Genomic DNA, 14359 nt, shown 5'->3' with positions numbered 1-14359 from the left:
ATTTTGGAAGAAAATGATGAAGAATTGGAGGTGATTGAAGATCAAACGAGGATTTGAAAAATATTGTTGGTGAACCTCATTGTGCGGTGGTTGACAACATTCTCTTTGGTGCCTCAAATACTTTGAATATGTACAAGTTTAAATTAAGGATTCAGCAAGCCTGTCAATTTCCGGAATGTGTGGGCAGCAAAAATATCATATCCGCGAATGCCCTAACGCATTGCAGTTTTTTGTCACAATTGTTCTACTGGAATTACGTATGGCTTTTTCAAACTTTGAAGTAAATGGTTGCATTGTCGACCTCAATGGATATGGCATAGTGCTCTACGATGCAACCTAAAGGTCGTTCTTTTGAATGTCGCTTACTGATTTTCTTCATCTACGGAGTGCATTTTTGCTTACATTCTTCGATATTTAATTTTAAAATTTGTGACGGCATGCATATATAGACGTTATATATCGAAAGATAGCTAAATTCTGTTTTTTATAGCATTTCTTTAGAGCTTTCTCAGAAAAAAATATCTTGTTGGAATAAGCTTTTCAAATATTTCTGAGAACATGTTTACGGTATTGCATGTCTGTACGAATCGCAAGTGTATTTATAAAACAAGAAGGATAAATAAATAATACTATTTAGGCCATTATACGACCTATTATCATGCATTATGTGCGATATATTTGTGGCTTATTCTAGTAGGGGTCATTCTCTTGGCCCTAATAACATGTTAGATGACCGACTTGCCACATTTAGAGAAACATGTTCATTCAAAGTCTGTATAAAAATGGTAAATATAAAATTAACGTACGCTCGCGAAAAAATTAGAACGAGATAGGCGAGACCGTAAACTTGATTGGCACTAGGTTGTAAAGGGCGGGAATAAAAAAAGTTACCAGTAAGGGGAAAGATAGGGAAGACACACTAGGTCATTTGGGTGTGTTTGGGAGACAGTGACCCACGTATACCTTTATCACACACAAAAGACAAAGTTAATAACAAAAAATAAAACAAACTTACGACCACTCGATCACTAGGGTGTGTTAAGGAATAACAATCACTCTCGTGAATCGCATTCACACACACACTCAGGGTTCACAAGGATTCCTCTTGTACCAGTGACCCGTCAATCACATAAATGAATGCAAAATTATAAAACGGATGTAACAAAACAGAAAGGACTTACGTAAACACACAATAATTCAACCAACCGGGTGTGTTAGACTTATGTGAATCGCACTCACTCACTCATTTAGGGTTTACAAGGATTCCTTCAATTGGAGTGACCCGTCAATCACACAGGTGAATACAAAATTATAAAACGCTTGTACGCACGCTTTCGCTCATTCACTCAATCACTCAGGTGTGTTCGAAATCAGGGACCTTTGCGATTCACAAGTACTTATTCGTTCAGGGTTTGCAAGGATCCCTCCTATGCCAGGGCTCCGTCAATCACACAGAAATAACAAAAGGAAACAGAAAGGACTTACATAAACATGCAATCACTCAATCATTCGGTGTATTAGACCTTTATGAATCTCACACACTCACTCGTTCAGGGTTTACAAGGATTCCCCCTATGCCCGGGACCCGCCAATCAGACAAACACAAACAATAAAAACAAGGAAATAAATATCGGGATAATAAATATAGGTAAGTACCCAGAGAAAAGGTTTTGGTGTAAAACCATTTGGAATAAAATGTAATTTAATTTGTCTGTGATAATATTTTGATACCACCTACGGATGAATAACAAATATTTCTCTTCAAATGTGCTTTAAAATGTTGATAAGTGTTTATAGTATCTACTAGTTATTTAATAAACTTTGTTAAGCATAAAGTTCTCCTCGAATAATTGCATGAATTTGCCTTGAGTCAAAAATCTCCCTTTTCATCATAAAAGTTCATCATCTTTAAATCATCAAATTCCTACTTTAATCTGGCTCGAGTTGTATTATTTGTACTATAGAGGGAATTGACTTCACATCTGAATGCACCGTCGTCGAGGTCTGACAGAATAGGAATTCTCCAGCGGCCTTAACTAAGAAATAATAATCATACTTTAAAAAAGAAAAAAGAATAAAATCCAAGCCCATATTTTGAAATACCATAATGGAAAACTGTGAAGCCAATAATTATTCCCCTAGGATTGAAAATAACACTAAGTCATTGACCGAAAAAGGCTTTGGCACAATATTTCAGCGGAAAATTCATGTCGAATTGAGCGTGAACTACTCGATGTTGCATTATAAACGTATAATTCCCTGATAACCCTGTTCCACTCAAACTCCAGATGTCAGTTTAAACCATTAGTAGTAACAACTGTAAATAGTTTGTATCAAAAGTATCGGGAAAATATATTTATTCCAGATATCGCTGCAGTGCCTCAAAATTCCTCTAAGTTCCGAGACACACTATTGCCAACGGCTTTTCCACGACTCGAAGGCTCTCTGGTAGGCCGATTCCATGGTGGTGTCTTTTGAGGGAGGATTTCACTTTTGGCAATAGGAAATAGACTGCAAGTGCCAAGTCGGGACTGAAAAGGGGTTGGGGGATCGTCGCGATGGCGTTGTAGAAGGTCTTCGTAAGCAGACACTCGACTCTGCTCTTGGTCATCCGTCAAGACTCTCGGGACTATTTTAGCGCAGGTCTTTCACAGAGCCAATTTTCGGTGAAAATTGTGGGCACTGTCATCTTATCAATGCCAATGCGATCTGCGATCATACGCACACTTAACCGATGGTATGAATGCAGCACTTCAAGCACACGCGAGGAAAAAATTGTTATCGATTCTTTTTATTTCAAACATTATAACTTCATATGCATGAGAATGTAGAAATCCCTGCAAATTCATGAAGAATATAATCTCCTGACATTGAGATGGAAAACTGCTGGCACATGTGAAAATTAGCCCGGCGGAAAATATTACCAGAATCGTACAGCATTAAAATGAGGAGAAAAGAGGAAAATTGAATTATATAAGTCCAATTTAGATTTAGAAGGCGTGAAGGAACCGGTAAATCTATTTTCTCTCTGCAGAATCACAGTTCAATTAGATTATAGTAAATATCAACCTTTATTTTATCTATGGATTTAATTTCATAACGACGTAGACTGGGACATAATGCTCCTCATCGCTTCAGAAACAGAAATGTTCAGCAACTGCAGAAGAGTGATACGCACTCTGCGCAGAGAAATGGTGTCAGAGAATTGATGCAGTGATACATTTAAAAATGAGGCATGGTTGCTTATTATTGCCGTTGAATTTCAATTGCTATCTGAGGAAGACTATTAAGGAGATATGGGAAAAGAAAAAAGGCGGCGTGTGAATGTACTAAACATGGTAATGCTTGTATATACTTCGATTTGCAAACGATAAAGAAGAAAGGAGGCATACGTGCATGAATGAATACGGTTACATACTAAAAATAGGGGTGAAAAATAAAGATGTGTGATAATTCGTACCAGAACTTCCTGGGAAATTATAGGTGGCAAAGAGAAGGGAACAGGCCCCTCCGCCTTGATTTGTGAATTTTGCGTGGCGTTGGGGTTAGTACTAGGGGAGCTCTAACGTCATAAACCGACCTTCGGGTTACTAAACGTAGTTTAATGAATTTTAACTCCTACTGCTGTGAGATATTGGCGGTATGAGCTCAAGAGATAAGAGAGTCAGAAGTGACTGTAAATGTGGTGGTAGAGCACAATAATGGAAATTAAATGTGTACCTAATCTTTTACTAAATATATATGTTGGCTGTCCAGAAAGTAACCTCCGTTTTCGTGTAGCGTTATAAGTAGTCCAGGGAGCCGAATAATCGCTGTATTGACCCACCCAGTAGGTCAGTACGTCTCAATTTGTAATGGTTGGGAGGTCGCGCCAATATACGTTTGTTAGCACCAGCGAGTCACGGCGCTTTCAGCGTTGGGCGTTATCTATACAATTGATATTCCCGCCAAATGTGAAGTTGGTACAGTAATAAGATTTTTAATGATAAAAAACTTCCAAGCTGCTGACATTCATCGGGAAATTCGTGCTCTGTATGAAATAAATGTGACGAGTGACAAGAGTTGGGCGATTGTGTTGTCGTTCCTTAAAGAGTGAACAAAATGCCCATGATGAAGACAGAAATGGCCACCCGTCTGTGGTGAACAATTAACTACACCTGAGAGTTGATGAAAATGTTCTTGAAAACCGGCGTTTTACGAAATTTGAAATCTTTAGAAAGTTTTCCGCAGATTTCTACGACTCTATTGCATGGAAACATGACTGAAAAGTTAGGCTACTACATGTTTTGTGCTCGTCTCGACGAGGAACTTCAAGATGCCGTCATCGGTTGGCTGCGATCTCATGCGGCAGAATTTTATGCTGAAGGAATTAGATATGATAAATGTCAAAATCTCTTTGGCAAATATATATAAATATAGTATACACGTGTAGTTTTGAGATGAACGTAAAACATTTTCTGTATCTATTCCAGTGTATTTTTAATAGCACAAGGGAAGTTACTTTCTGGACTGCCGTCGTACATCATGACAGGATTAACTATTTTCCATACCCTCTGCTGATAGCACCTAAAGTGATTTGTTTAAAGTTTTCCCCATTAGAATGCACTGAAAAATTATAGCATAAAAAATTCGATCTAATTTAGCGAACCCAGTTTGAAGATAATTTGTTCATAATCTGCAGTTTTGATAACTAATTTGGCAGGTTATCGAAACTTGGAGTATGAAGGTTGAAAATCAGAGCTCTACATTTTACAACTTAATTCAAATTGCTGTTGATCCTATGCGGTGGAATTTAAACATTTTCTGTGTCTACGGGTAATCTTAAAGACCTGCAATATTCAACAACTAATGGGGGTCCTTAAGTCCTGCTTTAGCATATTTCGTTTTTGCAAACCCTTTACAGCTGGGAGGTAATATTCCCTCCTTACCCCAATGTCATCCCTGAACAAGGGTCCATTAGTCCACCTTTACAAGCCATTGCTGCCGTTATTCCCCTCCTATTTCAAGCCCCCACCCAGAGCGGGATCCTTGGGGACAGCTTAACAACACCCACCCTGAGTGTCCGTTGATGGCCCTTACCCTGCCCACTTGTTCAGAACCCCCGCAACCTCTTGGGGGCAATACGCCAAGGCCCTTTGTTCACAGTGAATATTCGAAAGAGGACAGACGCCCTTTGAAGAGAACGTTTAAATAAAAACGTTATATTACAAATGCAATATTTATAACATTATTACTATACGACGAAGTACTATAAAGAATGATAACACAATTGATATACCCTTTTTTGTGATCCATTTAATTAAGTGTTGAAAATACATATTATCAGAGGATACCATTTGGACAGATTGTTTAAATAAGAACGCTCTCATTGTAACAGAAATTGTATTTTTTATTTGTTGATGCGATTTATTTCCCCAAATGTTTTTTATGGTGTTGATTTCTTATCAATTATTCAACTGAAAAAGTTACAACCCTTGTAAGCATAAAAAGAATATTGTCAGAAAACACACAAATTTATCATAAAATCATTTTTCAAGTTTTTAGCAATGCAGTTGTCCGATAATATCAATGTAATATTGAATCTCTTGACAACAGAGGTAATTTTGCAAGTATCTTTACCATAATATTTCGATAACTTCCTATTTGGAATTGGATTCCTGAATCCAAAAAAATAGCATCTTTATGAAAATCTTAGTGAATTATCAAGTACAATTTTACAGTTCTGAGTTTTAGCAACGAGGTAAAGTCTTTGACCAATGACTATCATCACTTGTTCTTGGACATTTTACTGGTAACCGTAGGTATTTGAGCGTCCAGCGAATAAGCAAAGTTTTAATGCTAAGCTCCTTCCATTACGAGATTGCTTTTACATCCCGCAAATGAATAAACAATTTTCAGTTACCTATGGCTTTTTTATCTTCTCTCATTTCATACGCTAATTCACTAACTTAAATATTATTGGCTACACATATGTAAAGATAAATTTTTGACTGAAAGTAACATGAATTAAAAGAAAATGAATATTTTCTTGATGCAGAGAACATAATGGTCGTGACATTCAAGGAAAATATGAATAATTGATAAATAATTGTTTGAAATAACTCTAACAAACTCGGAGTTGGAACATAATCGTTTCAAAAATTCATGTAAAAAAGAAACGAAAACGTAGTTAAAATTAAATTTTTGCAGGATTTTTTGATGCATTGGGTGCGCTCCCCTCCATCAATTGACCGTGCTACAAATTACCACGAAGACATTATTTAAAATTTAGCATATAAGACATTGATTTAATGGCTAAGAAAGTAAATAAATTCTAGCTGATCGAAATTTAGGAATAATTTTGCCTCTGAGAAACAAAAATGTTGATTCATAGAAGGTGTGAAGTTGATAAATCAATAAGAAATGGCTGGTGAGACCTCATTTATAATATGCTACTAGTATATGGGATACTCATAAAGTAGGTTTGATTGCCGAATTAGAAGGCGTGCAGCGTAGTGAGGCTAGATTTGGAAAATATTTGTCATTTTAAACTGAGCAGCGTATTAAATTTATTAGAGATACTAGGTTGGGAATATCTCACCGAGCGAAAGTTAAATGTGAGATTAAATCTCTTGAATAAAATTGAAGGATGTCTCTTTAGCAATGATGTTGAAATTGAATTATTGCCCCCATCGTATTACTGTAGGCAAGATCATGCCAATAAAATTAGAAACATTAAATTTAGAAAAATGGATGTAAGATGTCATTTGTCCAAGGGATAAGAATAAAATTGTGCGACCGCGCTACGGGGGAAATTTTGGGTCAAATTCGTTGGGTGTGTATTCACCCCCTGCCATACACCTGGCGGAGCTTGAAGGATATTATGTAGCAATGATAGCGTTAAAAAACTAAACCAACACTATATTAATATGTAACAAACATTTGAGAAAATTGACGGTCCCGGCAATGGAACGAGATATGTACGATTGTTTTAAACAGTTTATATTGTGGAGAATAAAATTGGAAAATTTTAATTTGTCCTCTAGATTCCATTGTTGCGTTCGATAAGATATCTATTGTTTCTCCAGCTCAGACATTCATTCTTGATGTTGGAAATAATCTGCTTTAGCGAGGTGGTGAACGTAGTATTTAATTGACGCCCATATTTTTGTCCGTGACTACGTATATAATCTACGTATAATAATATAAGATTCAGAATCTTAGCTAGTAACCTGAAGAAAACATTTCACGGACCGTGTGCATTACCTTCCCATCGTAGTTGAACAGCCGTTAAAGTTAGGCAATGGTAGGAACGTATGAGAGATTACATATTAGATGTAAGTGAACATATCCTACTCTCCAATGTTTGGAGTAAAAAGTGTGTGTGAGTGGGTGGATAATAGTGGCATGCGTGCCAAGAGTAAGACCGCCAGCACATCAGGGTAGCTCAGGCAGCATCAGTAAAGGATTCGACTCAAGGCGGCCCGCATGTAGGTCATGCATGCGCAGCTGTAGGGCCGAGACAGGCCCACATAATAATGCCTGTAAAGTCGTCGGTAGGCCAGAATAGGATGTCAAATGAGCATGCGTGAGCTCTAAATTCCTGCGCACGGGCCGGGTGGGCCGAACAGTACCAAGCCCATACCGTGGGCGAATTGGAGTTCAACCCCTCAAGAATGGGCCGGGGTGGGCCGTGGTCCGCCTCTGCATAACTCTGGTAGATATCGCATGCCAAAAATTTCGTTTGTTTTCCAAATATATGAAATTCGTGGAATTGCATTTTATAAGTAGAAAATGCTTGATCCTGTCGAATCTCTCGATAATTGATAATTGAATGAATAAAAAATATGAAATTTTCGTTTTTAAAGTCGAAAAATGTTTGAAATCGTTGGCAAAACAAATTTATTAGTCACTAATTTTCTCTTGAGTAATAACATTTTTTCAAGTACAAGATTTTTTTTTCATTTAATCACACATTTTCCAGAATCGCAAATTTATTATATGAATCTGAATTTTAATTTGTGAATTTGCTTTTTCAATATTCAAGCGATTTATAATATTGGGAGATAAATGCTTTATTGTTCTCTCTCCCTCTTCACCATATAGCAGCAATTTATTTGTCACCTTGCCGGTGGTTGTTGTGTTGCTCTGAATTATACGAACTGGTGAAAACCAATACAATACGGACCAGTCCATTTCTTCAAAGACACCTTGACGCTCAGGATCGGTTTTAATTTAAAATCACCTTTGGTGGATAATCATTGGCTATTGAGAAGTTAGACACAAGAACAAACTGGCCCTATCTAGACAAAACCCTCTTGCTGGGGATTTGAAATCATTAGAAGTGCATGGAATTGAGATGGGAGGACAGGAATACTTGTCCATCTCGCGTACGAATTCTATAGAATCTGTAAGTGGAACCCATTTGTCAATCCCTTAGAGGAAGGGGAGATAGTAGCATGATCCATAGCATTATTTGGTAATTTGTCTATCGATATGGTGGTACCTAGTGAAATAGGTATACTGCCGTCCGGTTTATACATTGAAGGGCCCTGTGAAATTAGTTCATAGCCTAAGACTGATGTTTGTAATGATTTTCCCGAACGAGCAAACGATATTGAGAGAAAATTCTATCACGTAGCAACATTTATTTCATACTTCAGAGCTATTATACATTCATGGGAGGAAGGATCTCTTTAGTTTCCCAAAGGCGATTTTTAACATGAGTGCTTTTGGGGTAAAGGGTGATGAAATGGACAGCTCGGCTGAGAGAGTATTTGTCAACAAATCCGCGAGGGACTTTTCATGTGATAAGAGATATTATTATTCAGGAATGCGTCTGTGGAGCGGCTAAATTTTTGAAAATTTTAATTGAAGTACTCTCTCCGCGTGATTAACAGTGAAAGTGAATGCAGTACTTACTATTCGTATGCAGAAAAAGTATAAGGGGATCATATTAAATTGCCCCTCCATTTCTTAACAAAGGTAATAATGTATTTGCGCCTCAACATAATTTATTTTAGGTTTGTTAAAGTTGATTAAAGTTATAATATCTAATTTGAGTGGCTTTCCTTTTTTCCTTCATAATTTATTTAACTACCATCAAGCAAGAGCCTTCCCACTGTTATCAAGCAATTAGTTTTTTATCACGATTATGGAGTTTAAATTTAACTTATGTCGTAAAAACAAGGTAATTTCAGTGTTTTATTTTTTTCACTAGTCCCTGGACGTCAGAAAAACTTGCCTTAGCATATTGCACAACCAGAATCAAGGATCTCCATGTATTTGGTACCCTCCGAGAGGTGGCTTGGGTTTTGAAAAAAGGGCAGGGGTATGGGACATCACTCAGTGGTACTCAGGGTGGGTGTGGCAGAAATATTCTTTCTGTTGTGAAAAGCTCTTCTCAAGGATCCCGCCCTGGGGGGTTGGATTGGGAGTGAACACAACTCATCGGCTGTAAAGGAGTTGTTAATGTGGATTCAAGGATCCCCTTTAGCAGCTATTTAGTTTTAGTTAATATGCTGCATAAACTATTTTTTCTCATGGAACTCCTTTGCTTGCCTCGAATACAGCTCCATCCATGTTGACAAATAGTTCATTGAATATGTCGGTAAGATCTTAATTGACCGAGATTTAACCGAAAAGCTGGTGGCATTAAGAGAATAACGCAGTACCCAGCGTAACTTCAACGCATCGCGAAATTTGGCTAGGGCCCGGACGCCCAATGCGCAGTCACGTTCTTGGTATCCATGCACCCCGCCATAATGCTTTGGTGCCCGTCCCATTTTCTTTTGCGAAGAACACCTGCTGTCTCCTCTGAAACGTCACCTACAAGGTTCCGCGACCACCTCTTCCAACGAAGTACATAACTTACTCTTAGTTTCTAATCGATTTTAAAGATACTTCATCTTCAATTCATGAAGTAATCACACTGGCCTCTCAGTCTCAGTAAATCCTCTCCAAGATATATATATATATATATATATATATATATATATATATATATATATATATATATATATATAGAATAACATTTAGCACTAGTGGACACAGACAAAAACACAGAAACTCACAAAAAAGAAAAGAAATTCACTAAGTTTCGAATTTACGATGGTCGCAGCAACCTTCCTTAAGGAAGGGGAAGGTGGGGAGAGGTTTCCGAAGGGAAAAGTTTGGAGGGGAAGCGTAAGAAGGGGGATTTTTAGAAGGGTGGGGAAAATGTGGAAGGTGATGGGGTGGAGGCAGGATGAAAATATGTTTAGATCAGGGTAATTAATGCCTGATATTAATACCTTGGCAATTCCAGGAATCCAAGAGCCAGATGAAGGATTACTCTATTGTTTTGAATTTTAGTGGAGGATCAGAGGGTGGGAGGAATGCTAAGATGGATACACTATAGCATTTATTAAAGAGAGTGTTGTGTTTGGAGGCGTGTTTGAGGATAGGGAGCATACCAATCAGGGAAGAATTCTTTCATGAGGCCTCGCAGTTATTAATTCTAACATTAAGGGGTGTAGTACACTGTCCAATATAAAAGGCAGGGCAAAATTGGCACTTCAGCAGGTAAAATACATTGCTAGACGTGCAAGGAGAGTAGAGAATTGGTGGGAGAGAGTTAAAAAGTGGGTGGGAGAGGGATGGGATTTTAGTTTTGAAAATAGGGCATATTTTGCAATTAGGTTTATTGCGGGGCATGGGGGTTGTTTTGGGACGGGACGGGGATTTCGTGGATTGGTTGATTTGAGAAGATCTGATAAGTTGGCGGGGCGTTTGAAAGTAAAAGAGGGACATTTGGGAAAAAGGTTGGCGGTGGCATTATGATTTTTGAGGATAGGGAAGAGGTCTTTTAGGATTAATCGCAGAGATTCTAAGCCCGGGAAGTATGTGGTGCATATTGAAAGAGGGTCGGTTTCCGCGGCGGAGGAAGGTTTGTGAGGGTAGGCATGTCTTTTGATCCTTTTGATCAGTCCATCCTTTGAGTAAAGATGGAAGCGTGCAGTAATATGATAAGCCTAATGGGATATTTTTTCTGGTAATCTCCTCTCAAAGAGCAGAGCAAAATTATCGTAAAATATTTCTTCATCATTCCAAAATACCAATTTAGAAATTCAGTTCGAAGAAATGTGTGAAAATGGGTTTTTTTAACCGCACGCATCGTATCATAAAGCAAGAACCTGGGGTAACTTTTAACCAGAAGCCATTGAGTTGGAAAATTTCTGCACACCACAGCCATATGAACAGAAAAAAATTAATTCACCATACTCAATCGAGAATCTTTTCTGCAATTAGCAAATTATTATCTTGCATATCATTTATCAAGTTTCAACTTCTAAATTCAGTTTATTTTGTTTTAAAATTGCATGCGGTGAGTTTCAATCGGATGTATTCTCATCCTTTACGTCCACATTAGCTCATAATGATGTAATAGTTTTGATTGTTGATTCTCAATTCAATTGATCGTAATGAGGATTTCTACAATAATAGTATTGAATAAATGAAAAACTCCAATAACCGTAAACAATTTACGGTCATTGGAGTTTTTCACTTATTCAATACTACTAGCCGTAAGAGTTAAATTCTATCAATATTACAATAATAGTGCTTCAATGCGTGACAAAACCTTCATCAATAATAAAAGGCAGATGGGATACGTATGGAAAAATAAATATCTGTTGAACACATTTTTAAAAATATAGCAACAAACAAAGTTTTAGTTGGCGTCGTTTGAATGGCACGCATATATTATTATCATAATTTAGAATAGAGAAAGTTATTCATTGTTGAGACAAATGTTATTAACTAAAGCCAGGATGCCAGTCATGAATATCCCAATGTAACTATAATAAAGTAGAACAATTAATGCCTGCTACTACTTGTTATTCTACTATTTTAGGTAGTTGGGGATGAACATAAACTTAACACGCCTTCAATTCCTAGCCCCGCCGAGGAAGACAATTTAATACCCACGTTAAAATAAAATGTCATTCTATTCCGAATGCCATCTACAACGTCCCTGCCCTATTCCTGCCCCAAACTCACTAACCTACTGTCCTCCAACACAACATCCTACTCAAAATTAAGTCTCTCTTCAGCTCCGTATACTTCCTTCCTCCCTTCATTCCGTCCAACATCCCTATCATATTCCTGCCCTTTCCTCGTTTGCCTTACGTTCTCCCCTCTATCACAGTCTTTTATCCCACTATCGATCATTACGCTTTGTATCCATTTTTCCTGCCTCCATTGGATTGCTCCAAAAAATCCCCTCTACTCCCACACCTCATTCAGCCGTTCCTTGTTTGTTTTTTTTTCTTTCCTTCTCCATACATTCATCTCAAAAGCCTCCAGTCTACGCCTATCAACTTGCTTCAATGAGCATGTTTCCGATCAGTACATATTCATATCAAAGTTTTCAATAATCCTTTTTAAAGTCGTTACCCAACGTCTTTGTCATTAAATCCTCCATTCCTACGACATTCTTACGAAATCTCCTTATCCTAACGAGATTCTTCTTCTTATACCCCAACTATTTTGACCATCCTGATCCAAGACCTTTCCACAGTAAATAAATTTGCCCAATTATTTAGTTTTTACCATCCAATGTTAACGTTTCACCATACTTTAATCCCTCTCGAAAACCACATAACCTTTGTTCTGTTTACATTGACTCATCCTAACCTATTTCACTGATTTTCTAATGCGCTCATCAAAGATAGCTGAAATTAATAGCCATTGGATGACTGGCTAACTAAAGCTGTATCCTGCACAAGTCTAACTGATTTTGTGAATTGCCTATCTACATTCACTCCTGCTTCCAGCCCTTTTCATGCCATCCTTACCATTACCTTTGTGTACGTATATATTGAAGGAGAAGAGGTGGTAATGGGCATCACTCTCTCATTCCTCTGTCAAGCACTGCCCATCCCGACTCTACATCTGCCCACACCCATCACGCCTACCTGAGCTCCCCAAGACATGTTCAGCTGGCAGGCGGTCTATCCCTCCAATCTACTCCAAACTTTTGTGATAAGGTCATTAATTCTACCCAAATCACGCTCCATATCGTCTTCTTAAAATCTAAGAAACAACAAATACATGCTGGCTGATAGTGCCCCGCACTCCTATAGCAAGACACCACTCCACTCTCTGAAACCGAACTCTTCATCCCTTAAATAGTTATTACATGCCCTCCTTCTCGATTTTTAGTCGATGATCCTTTGTACCACTTTTGCTACGTATCAATTCAAATGGGAAATGGAAGAATAAGCATGCTATGTTACAATTCTCCGATGCTCATATTTTGGGCTACCAAAATATTCTGTTTTTATTTTCAGACAAAGAGAGTGTCTGACTGTACTTAGTCCTGGAAGCAAGAAAAGACTACCAACGTCTTTAAAAACGTAAACATTAATACTTTATATTCGTATTTCATAATTCTTTTTAACCTTCACAACTACATGCTGAGTAAGCCATGATTTGAAATTGTTTAGCGTACACAGCATCAATTCATTGACTAATAGTAAGTAGAATATTAAGAGACTTGAATTATGTTAGTGTTATAGTTTGACGTATAGTTTAAAAACTTGCAATGTTAAACAAATATTATTTAATCCTGAATGCAGCAACTGGATTGCCACACTATGTGATTTATACATGAATGTCCATAATTACTCATCTCTATCAAAATAAACGTGCATTAATCCCGAAAAATGTAAATCAGCAGTCATCAAATGCAATGGTTCTCATTAATTTACGCATCATACAAAGCTAAAGTAACATGGGCAAAATAATGACCAAATTTTAGTTAACATATAACAGTAAGCAGTATTTGGTAAAAGAGACATTTATTGGAGAGGGGATTGAAGACTGCCAAATATATTCAAATAGAACGTAGTTTGTAAGTATTTTGAATTATGATAATTTTTTAAGTGAATATTACTTTTAATTTTGTACAAATAAAAATATTTTCCACATTTGATGTTGGGCAAGTTACCTACGATGCATGTATCCAAAATACCAATAGTACTGCACATGTAACTCTAATAGACTAAACTACAGGACGAAAAACAAGAGCAAATGCAGAGTAATTTCTTCACCTGTAGCGTCTGTCGTTAGTATTACGTGTGCTAAACGTGGGTCCATTAGCGTGATGTTGTAGAAATCAAGTGCTCATACCAACGGGTTACAAGAAGAAATTGGCCGTTTAACTTGCATAAAAGACAGCCGATTTGTAAATAATAATCCTATTCCTATTACTATAAACCACTACAGTACTAGCAGGCCATTTTGATAGTTCACTTTATTGGCCTTCAACTCTATAAAGAGGGAGGGCTGGTGTTTGGAGAGACAGGGAGTTGGATTCAAATTAGCTGGAACCCCATAT

The sequence above is a fragment of the Hetaerina americana genome, unplaced genomic scaffold (assembly GCF_022747635.1).
Source record: "Hetaerina americana unplaced genomic scaffold, ioHetAmer1.1.p SCAF_13, whole genome shotgun sequence".
NCBI classification, from domain to species: domain Eukaryota; kingdom Metazoa; phylum Arthropoda; class Insecta; order Odonata; family Calopterygidae; genus Hetaerina; species Hetaerina americana.
Note: the sequence above shows the minus strand (reverse complement) of the source record.